This window comes from Pseudorasbora parva, chromosome 11 (genome assembly GCF_024679245.1).
Source record: "Pseudorasbora parva isolate DD20220531a chromosome 11, ASM2467924v1, whole genome shotgun sequence".
NCBI lineage: Eukaryota > Metazoa > Chordata > Actinopteri > Cypriniformes > Gobionidae > Pseudorasbora > Pseudorasbora parva.
In genome coordinates this window covers 11,700,361-11,711,498 of record NC_090182.1, presented here as the reverse complement: position 1 = coordinate 11,711,498, position 11,138 = coordinate 11,700,361, and the positions used below count along the sequence as shown (strand labels likewise).

The 11,138-nt window shown below is 38.8% G+C and overlaps 1 non-coding gene across 1 annotated transcript; it reads right to left on the bottom strand.

Moving 5' to 3' along the window:
* Window positions 1–11,059: 11,059 nt before the first annotated feature.
* On the bottom strand, window positions 11,060–11,132 carry trnaa-agc (transfer RNA alanine (anticodon AGC)). The gene has a single exon. It is a non-coding gene; the product is annotated as a tRNA-Ala (tRNA).
* Window positions 11,133–11,138: the final 6 nt, after the last annotated feature.

Below are 11,138 nucleotides of genomic sequence, written 5' to 3'. Positions count from 1 at the left end.
TATATTAATCAGCATAAATGTGGAAATACTTTGGAAGTCGATGGGTCTTTTGTGTTCAACTGAAATTCATACAGGTTTAGAACAACATGAGGCTGAGCAAAGACAGAAATTTCACTTTTGGTGAACTATCCATTTAATGAACAACCTTTTTTGCCATTTTTAGAGCATAACAGCCCCTGATTCACTTTCATTGTAAGAAAAGAAAGAGCAGAGAAGACAATCTGCTAACCAATTATTTTGGCATTCAAAATAAATCAATTCTGCAGATTTTCCCTCAAAATCCCCATGGAAACTTTTTAAAAATCCACAAATTCTGCCTGGGCCTGCCCATAGGTAAAACTCTCAAATAAAAACCACAAAAACCCATGATACTTTGCTCTTGTTGTGATGTGTTTCTTTTTCTTGAGCACTTTGCCTATCCACTTACACCGTACATAACCCTATATTTATCTTGGGGAATTTTTCAAATAATACAGAGCTCCTGCAGAGCAGTGCAACGTGGGTATTTTCAGGAAACACTCGGCTGTAGAAAAGAATTCGATCTGGCTCAGCTTAAAAAAAAACAGCTTTCAATTATGACATTCACAAGATTGCACACCTGTCCTTGGAAAGAGCTGATGGAACGTCTCTCTAGCTCTTTCTGTTTTTCCCCTCACCATCTTTCTACCTTTGGTCTCTTTCACAAAAAGGTGATGGACTGCCCAGTGACATCTCTCCTTTTTTCTATCCCTACTCTCTCTCTCTCTCTTCAGTGTGATGGAGTGTGGAAGAGTAGTATGATTTATCACCAGCTGAAGGCTGAGGATGGCGTCACTCTAAGAAGTGTGTGTGTGTAAGTGTGTGTGTGTGTCACTCCGTCAGGTCCATCTGTATAGTGAGTTAGTACGGACAGTTTCTGTGTGTGTGTGTGTGTGTGTGTGTGTGTGTGTGTGTGTGTGTGTGTGTGTGTGTGTGTGTTCGGGCGAGCGCACGTGTGTAAAACCAGGCACGCAAAACAGCTTATCATCTGAGAACAATTCTCAGATGGCGCAGCCACTGCTGACTGAGGTTAAATCCATTTTGCACCCCACACACATATGTGCAAACATTAGTCAGACTCGCACATACTGCTGGTGCACCCATGTTCCATATATCAGAATTTTACACACACATCCAATCTCACACAACTCCCCCTTTTTTAGTTCACACATGCACACACACATACACACACACATCGAAGGACTGCGTTGGTGATTTGTAGCTGTTACGAGCACGTGTGGGCCCATTGCCTCAGCGAGGTGTCACGCTGTGGTGTCACACCGCACTGATAATGGCGAGGTCAAAGGTCGAGTGTGAGCGAGAGGGTGTTGGGGGGAGGGGGGCACTCAGGCACTTTGGCAAATTGGCTAATGTCCCGAGGGAGAGGGGCGGGGCAGAGGAGGGTGACACAGAGACATGACATCATAGAATCCCCCTGAGAGGAGGCGGGAGGGGAAGGTGAGGACAGAGACATGCCACCTGGAATGCCGTTCAGATGGTTAGCGTACTGCTAACTGTGCACTGCCTAGTATTTTTGTGATGTATGATAAGGTGAGCATCACTATTGCTTGTTTGTAGCGTTAGGGTTAAAAAGGGTAAGAGCAATCGATTTGAAAAGTAAGAGTTCTGGATGTATTTTTTCCATTGGGATTTTAAAAAGGCTTAGTTTAAGAGCCAAACAGCTATGAGGTAAATCACAAGATTACAAAGTTTGATTTGAAGTAGAGGGCTACATTGGGATAGGGGTCCAGTGGGTCACACAGTAGCGGCCGGTTTCACCTTTGGTGTGGGTGTGAGTGGATGGTCAAAATCTAAAGCACACTGAGCGCAGGTCCTGCTATTTACAGCCTAACAAAAATGAAGTCAACTAAGGAAGTTCACGCAGTCGATCAGCAACAATCTCTTCCTCCATATCAATTAGGGATGCAACAATTCTCAATATAATATTGAACCATTCGGTACAGCATTCACGGTTCAATACGCACTGAATTGTGTTTTTTTTTTTTTTGGTTTTGCATTATATTAATTATTTATATTTCTCTCCGTTTATTTTGCATCTTTTTGAGTGTGCCTGTGAGTCTATGCGCTAATATGAGCAAATATCCAATCATATGCATTAAAGTTAGGGGGTGTTTAGCTGCATATCCTTGCCTGTAAAAATGTTAATTAGCTTTTTTACATGCGCTGAGCACGCACACTAAAAGCCTGTCAAACACACGTGATTACTGGACTAAGGCTAATACTGTCAAATACACACAAGGTTAACATATATAAACACAGTCAGTTATGTCTAAAGTTAAAGTAAAACCGCGTGTCTGTATGAGATGTGAACAGGTCTTAGCAGCGCAGCCGTGATTGCGAACACTTGTCCTTAAAGGGACAGTTTACCTCTTGGTAATAAAATCACTCACTGCTCTTGAATAAAGTAAAAATACAGTAGCTTTTAAACTATGTACAGGTCCTTCTCAAAAAATTATGAAAACATTATGAAATTATGAAAACAACAAAAAAACACCAAATTAAATATTTTAGGTCTTTTATTGTTTTAATACTGATGATTTTGGCATACAGCTCATAAAAACCCAAAATTCCTGTCTCAAAAAATTAGCATATCATGAAAAGGTTCTCTAAACGAGCTATTAACCTAATCATCTGAATCAACTAATTAACTCTAAACACCTGCAAAAGATTCCTGAGGCTTTTAAAAACTCCCAGCCTGGTTCATTACTCAAAACCGCAATCATGGGTAAGACTGCCGACCTGACCCTGTCCAGAAGGCCATCATTGACACCCTCAAGCGAGAGGGTAAGACACAGAAAGAAATATCTGAACGAATAGGCTGTTCCCAGAGTGCTGTATCAAGGCACCTCAGTGGGAGGTCTGTGGGACGGAAAAAGTGTGGCAAAAAACGCTGCACAACGAGAAGAGGTGACCGGACCCTGAGGAAGATTGTGGAAAAGGACCGATTCCAGACCTTGGGGGACCTGCGGAAGCAGTGGACTGAGTCTGGAGTAGAAACATCCAGAGCCACCGTGCACAGGCGTGTGCAGGAAATGGGCTACAGGTGCCGCATTCCCCAGGTCAAGACACTTTTGGGCTACAGAGAAGCAGCACTGGACTGTTGCTCAGTGGTCCAAAGTAATTTTTTCAGATGAAAGCAAATTTTGCATGTTATTCGGAAATCAAGGTGCCAGAGTCTGGAGGAAGACTGGGGAGAAGCAAATGCCAAAATGCCTGAAGTCCAGTGTCAAGTACCCACAGTCAGTGATGGTCTGGGCTGCCATGTCAGCTGCTGGTGTTGGTCCACTGTGTTTTATCAAGGGCAGGGTCAATGCAGCTAGCTATCAGGAGATTTTGGAGCACTTCATGCTTCCATCTGCTGAAAATCTTTATGGAGATGAAGATTTGGTTTTTCAGCACGACCTGGCACCTGTTTACAGTGCCAAAACCACTGGTAAATGGTTTACTTACCATGTTATTACTGTGCTCAATTGGCCTGCCAACTCTCCTGACCTGAACCCCATAGAGAATCTGTGTGATATTGTGAAGAGAAAGTTGAGAGACGCAAGACCCAACACTCTGGATGAGCTTAAGGCCGCTATCGAAGCATCCTGGGCCTCCATAACACCTCAGCAGTGCCACAGGCTGATCGCCTCCATGCCACGCCGCATTGAAGCAGTCATTTCTGCAAAAGGATTCCCGACCAAGTATTGAGTGCATAACTGAACATAATTATTTGAAGGTTGCCTTTTTTTGTATTAAAAACATTTTTCTTTTATTGCTCGGATGAAATATGCTAATTTTTTTTGATTTTGGGTTTTCATGAGCTGTATGCCAAAATCATCAGTATTAAAACAATAAAAGACCTGAAATATTTCAGTTGGTGTGCAATGAATCTAAAATATATGAAAGTTTAATTTGTATCATTACATTATGGAAAATAATGAACTTTATCACAATATGCTAATTTTTTGAGAATGACCTGTATATTGAAGACCATGTTGTTTTAATTTTAGCCTACATTAATTCATTCAATTGCATACTTAAATGCTACTGTATATCTCTGAGTTGCCACTGGAAATATTTATATATATTAATTTTATATTATACAATATGTACAAACCTACAAGGTTGTTGTTTTTTAAGTTTAAAGTTTTTCAAGTTTTTTAAGTAAAAGAAAGAAAGAGTATTACAATAAAAACATTTTCTCCTTAACCTCTTTATGTTCCTGTCGCCTAAGAATAGAATAGCAAAAAAACGAACTGAACCGAAAACTGTGGTTAAAAATCGAGGTATGTATTGAACTGTGGACTAACATTATTGTTGCATCCCTAATAGCAATCTGTAGTAGGATAGGCCAACTGTTCACCCAAAAATGAAATTGATGTCATTAATGACTCACCCTAATGTCGTTCCACACCCCTATGTGACCGTATCAATGATTCGAATCGCATGCCAAACTGCTGAAATCACGTGACACTGGCGATCCGAATCATTGATCAATTCACTGATTCATGACCGTTTGAATCTTTATTTGAGGATTGAACACAAACACGGAAGAGAAGACAATGCTGAATAATGTCGTAGTTTTTGTTATTTTTGGACCAAAATGTATTTTCGATGCTTCAAGAGATTCTAATGAACTAACTGATGTCACATATGGACTACTTTGATGATGTTTTTATTCCCTTTCTGGACATGGACAGTATAGTGTGCCTACACTTAGATACACTGTCGGACTAAATATAAAATATCTTAAACTGTGTTCCGAAGATGAACGGAAGTCTTATGGGTGTGGAATGACATTACGGTGAGTCATTAATGATATCAATTTCATTTTTGGGTGAACTAACCCTTTAACAAATTAGTTTAAATAATGCAAGCTGATGGCTTCAACAGCACACTGGCACATACTGTCGATTAACAATGTCATAGTTTTAGAAGTTAAATGGTAAAAGGACTGCATTTAAATAGCCATTTCAACAGACCCATCGCCATCCAAAGCACTTTACATCTTGCCTCACATTCATCCATTCATACACCAACAAGGGGCGTCATGCAAAGAAAATGAATGGGATACTTCCAGAACCCGACTGTTGCATTCTATAAATTGCCTCTGCTCAACAATCCAAATGTCGCACAAAGTGCAGTGGTATACAACTCCATGTATAGTAGTAATAGTTATATGTGCCTTAGCAAGTGCCACTAATGAAGATATCTGGCTTTAGTTAACTCCGTTTGTGTGTGTAATTCTGGGCTCAGGTGGATTCTGCCCTAATGAGCCAATTGAGGCCATCATGATGCATGCCCTGATTTCAGCCAGGAATACCAACACAATTTGGCCCAGAGGACACATGAAGAACACACACACTTGTGAGGTTTCTAACCTCAGCTAACACAGAAATGGGTCGAGTTTATGAAAGCGAAGACAGAAAATGTAGAAAGAGAGAAAGAGAGAGGGGGACAGATAAAAAGAGAAAGAGGTTGATGGAGTGGAGAGGGCCAGAGGCTGAGAGAGAAACTATCATCAGCCTGTACACCGTTTCAGCTTTCTGTGCTTAATGGACTCAGTGGGCAGAAAAGACAGTGGAGATGAACAGAGAGAGAGAGAGAGAGCGTTACAGAAAGTATGACGCATTAATGGCTCGTATTAATAACACAGTAGGACCAAAAAAATAATTTTGGCTCATCTCTAACTAACCTCTCTGTTACCACAGTGACCAAGCGCTCCTGTTTTCCAGGAGCAGTCTTGGTTTTTGGTCCCCATCTGAAGCTGTCCTGTGTGTCTACAGCCTGAAAAGTGAAATTATACTTAATGAGCTAGAAATTTCAAACAAAACATTAGGCCTATAACACTGCATGCATACATTGTGTCATTTCAACTTTTCTTATTTAGAAAAAAATAAAGAAAAAAATGAAACAATAGACAACTAAAATCTGTATACTACACTATAAAGGTCCCATAGTTCAAATTGACCTGTTTCAGTTTCATTAGTTCAGGTGTTGGTGCTAATGCTTTGTTTTGGATTGAATTATTAAACTTGTTATATTTAAATTAGCATCAATCGATATGTTCATGGCAAGATCAAGATTTAAAACAAAATCTACAAACAAGGGACAGCAGCATAACAGTAAAATCTATAGCTTTCTTTTGGATGTCAATGGATGACTACCAAAACGAATGAGTTGCACAAGAATGTTAAACAATTTGAACAGTTCACAAGTCAATTAGCGAGATCAAATTTTTGAAAGAATGGTTTCTTCGAGTTATTCGGCCTAGAATTGGTTAAACCAGATCACAAAACTAAATGTTTCTATCCACGCACGGGCACATATCAGACTGAACGATTCGTTCACAAGTCGCACTGAATCAGTCTGAACAGTTCTTGAGTCAGCAACTCACTAAACAAAAAACTGCCTCTTTTGGGCTTGTTGCAACGAGCCAGTGACTGATGAATGACAGAGTAAGAACAATTGAAGGGTTCAGATGACTGAAAATTAAAACATGTTAAGTAATAAACATGATGAGAGCAACCACATGATGGTGGATGGTTTTTGAACTGGTTCTTTGAAACGAACTGTTCAAAATATCAGCTTCATGCTTCCCATCACTGGCTTTGATGTCTATAAGTAATTTACAATAGCATAACAGAGTATGACTACTTTTTACAGTACTACATTTATGGTAAAAATATACAATACCAGAATTGTTTCCCTTCAAATTATTACATGTCATATATCATTAGAAATGTAAAATAGGTTATATATTGATCGCTGAGAACTAGAAATATCCCTGGTTTTCAATCTGGTCACCAGTGAGTGAGAGAGTTTTAAAGCCCAAATCAATTGTATTGCTGCACTGAAAGGGGAAAATGGGTCAATATTCAACCGTAGTTTCATTAGCTACTGAAAACAGGTCTTGTGTTTACGCCTCTGAGCTGTTGGTCTCCAACATCCCATTTCTTTATCTGTCACTCCTCTCTATTGGTCTCGATATGACCTCCCTCTCCCTCTCTCTCTCTAGCAACAGCTGTTGTTGTGTAGCTCTTCCTCAAACCCCCTGCGGGCAAGAGAAATGAATGCAATGAACTCAACCCACACCACAAGGCTGGGCACCCCAGTCCGCTGTGCGGTCCCGTCTGACCGACACATCAATGTGATTACAGCATATATACATCAGAGAGGTTCTTCCCAACTAAACCCAGCCACTTATCCTCACACATTCACCTCACATTCTTCTTTCGCCCCTGGCGTTTCTCAGCCCTTCGCTGAATAAGATGAGCCCATCAATTAAATGCAACAGAGATATTGATTCAAGTGAATGGTGTTATAACCGTAGAGAAGCCCGAGGACATCGTATTATGCCAATGCGTTCATTAATATTTGCTGTAGAACATAGACAGAGCAGGTTCTCCGGTGGAGTGTTCAGAAATTCAGCATGGATCTGTTGGTCTGATACTGCTGACGAATAAACTTACAGCTCAATAGCGTAAACTGTGAAAACGCAGCTATTAAGTGATCATATTAATTAGACAAAATTTGGCTAGATCTAAAATTCAGGATTGCTTTGGACAATTACTGTGTCTGATTGGCGTTTTTGGCAGGTGTCATGAATAAGAGAACCTTGCAGGATGTTTTCCGGGCTCTGTGCGCATGTGCAATAGGTTTATAGGCATGAAAATGCAAAACACTCTCATGACAACTCATAGCTATTTTACGTTTTAGCAAATTTCTGACTAAATTTAGGTTACCTCTAGATGAACCTTCACACTTAAGTTTGAATCTATAACAAACACTTCGTAAAGTGGTTACATTTTCTCATAAGATCGAGCTGCAGACAACAATGATAGGCGGAAAACATTACAAAACAATGTCATGTTAATATAATTATATAAAATATAATTGTCACTGCAACCATTGCTCAGCACTTGCAGTTTAGGCCTAGGTTTACGGGTAATTGCTGCCTGACAAAGATGCATTTACTACAGTACATCCACGTTAAGTATATTTTGCTGACAAAATGCTGACATTGTAATGTTAACTGTAGCTCATCCTGACAAATAAGCACATTTTCTCAGACAAGTATGCCTGCTTAAACTATTGGTAGATCGTCCTGTGTGGCTTGATCATTTCAGAACGATTGCTTTTTGATAGCTTTGCAGATTTAAATGCAAAGATTGCTAATGTTCACATCACTTAAGAAGAGTTATATCTCTGATGGCCTCCCCATAATGTTAGTAATAATGATTTCTCCTTTGGAATCCTAAATATAAAATACTTTATATCCTGTAACAGTTGGGAAGCATTCTATCTTTCAATAGGTATAAGTGACTGTGATAGTCCTACTTATATAATTCAATAAAACATATTTACAATAAAGTGTGTATGAGTATCTCATAAATAGGGTTTTTGAGGCAGGCATCTTCAGGGCCTTTGATAAATGTGAATTATAAATGATATGGGTAGTGTAGGGTGCTGTTGTCACCTGGTGGCTGCATAGGAAACTACATTTTGAGCTCTATATAAAGATATGGGATTTGGTTTCTATATAGTGATATGGGATTTGGTTCATTGCACCCGTTAAGTAAACACAAATCTGAAATGTAATAGGCAATGACGTTGTGAAAACGTGGTAAAGCATTCGAAATGTGGAAAACTTTATTTATGTTTAAAAAAAAATAAGCCACATTATTAGTCGGTTCTTCCCTTTTGGACAATATTGCAGGGCTCTACGCTAACTTTTTTCTTGAGGAGCACTTGTGCTCCTAATTAAAAAAATTTAGGAGCACAGTCAAAAATTTAGGAGCACATTCTAATCCATCAAACACATTCCAATTATAACTTTCCCTTTACATGACGATATTTGTCCTTTAATGTCCAGGGTCATTTTTACCATTATAAGAGCAATGTTTTCTAATCTTATTCAACCATATTATAAATTCAACATAATTCTGACAATATTATAATTAACTTCTGAGAGTACAACACACACACACACACACACACACACACACACACACACACACACACACACACACACACACACACACACACAAAAAGCAGAACTGGACTTCATACAATCAAACACCTATGCATTTAATGCATGAGTTAATGTTGTATGAATGTTTTACATATAAGTTTTTGAATTTAAAAATATGTACAAATTAAACTTTTAATATTTTAAAGTTTAATATTTTAAATAAAAAAAAGTCCATGCAAAGTATAAATATGAAAATAAAACCGCCAGTAGGTGGCGGCAAGTCATTCAGTCAATAGTTCAAAACACAAGATTCATTTGAATCGAATCGCTTGGAGATGCGAATCAGTTCTGGTGTGGCTTTGATTTTCACAAATAGACAGTGCTGTGGCTAAAACGTTGTTACTTAATATCAACTTGTCTATTAGATTTTTGTACGAGATCAGTATCCCACATGCAATCATGCCAATATTCGGAGCTATAGCAAGCTGTAACTTTTGGCGCTCTGGCGCTTCATAAACAGAACCGCATGCGTCTCGCGGGAGAACATTGCTGCCGGATCTACTGGATCTACTTCTCTCTGTTTGTGGTGAGTCACGCAGATATTGTGCTAATCCGCAGCGGGAATAATTTATTTTGTGTGTACAGTGATTCAGAATAAGACAAAAACCCGGTTTGGAAAAAATCTTCATGATATACTCGCTCATTATACATTTAGTATTTTTTTTTAAACAGCATGTGATAAAGATTAACTCAAGGGCTTTTTAAATGTATTATTAATACATTATTGTTTGATGGCATTTATGCCCCAAGCATCCGCTAATTTCTGGGCTTGTTTATGATAATCCAAATGTGGTATATCCAGTTAATTTTGATTTGGCTGTAAATAAACAGCGCGAGGCGTCTGGTAAAGTGCGACAGTGCGTATGGCTGCGTCATCACGTTTCACTTCAATCGTTGTAAACAATCGTTGTTTGAAGTGTAGTCTGTCGCACACGTTTTTGCACTTCTTCTACTGACTGAAGGCATGAAAAGCAGTTGATTGCAGTAGGAAACATAGCCTAACAGTTTCTCAGTGTTGATTCACTCAGTGTTGTAGTTTTTATTCCGATTGTACACATCCATTCATGAGAATCGATCAGGTCACTCGCACCGGTGCGCCTAAATATTTTTTCACAGTCGCACGCAGTAATTTTTAGGCGTAAATGCGCCCAAAATGGGCGTTATGTAGAGCCCTGTATTGGTCCTGTTATTTCATAAAATAAACTTATACTTCACATTTTCCACACTCACAAATTCGCCTATAGCCTAATTAAGTTCAACATTGTAGGCTACTATAGCAATGCAATGCAGTACTAATATTCCTCAAGTCAGGAACATTTCCGTCACCGTCTCACATTATGCATTGCGTATATATATTATATATAATATTTATATATTATAATAATATTATATTTTAAACATTTGTGGAATAAAATGACCGGCTGGTGTCTTGCGACAACTTTTATTGGTAGGCTGGTGATTTATGTAGCTAGGCCTGTCCTAATTATGCACACGATTAAATACTTGAATGTTTCGCAGACTATTTGAACCCACTTGATTGTAAATACAAAATATAGCCTAAATTTCATGATGAATTGGTTTCTTTGTTTTTACCTTGATTTTCCGTTGTTTTCTTCCACCACATAACTACGGAAGCCCTACGAGGCTGTGCATTATTTTGATTCAATCTTGTTCAATCTTGTTCAATCAAGATCTCGAATTTCGTTTCCCCCCCTCTTTTTTCTGGTATAAATGTAACAAAATATTTGATATAGGCTTACGTGAATTTATTTGTTATGTTTATAAAATAATAAATACGTAGCCTATATGCATCGGCTCTTATTCAGAATTCAGAATCGGTTCTTTATCCAATCGGATTTTTAAAAAGATCCAATTATGGGAATCGAATGACGTTCGGTTCGGTTAATGATTCGAACGGCTTGCTGCTGAGTCTGGTGAGTGGGACTGGGGGTTAATTGTGTTACCGAATTAAACTGTTTTTTTTTTTTAAAACTAAATGATTGGAGGATGCGGGCATCGATCCCGCTACCTCTCGCATGCTAAGCGAGCGCTCTACCATCTGAGCTAATCCCCCTCTGAT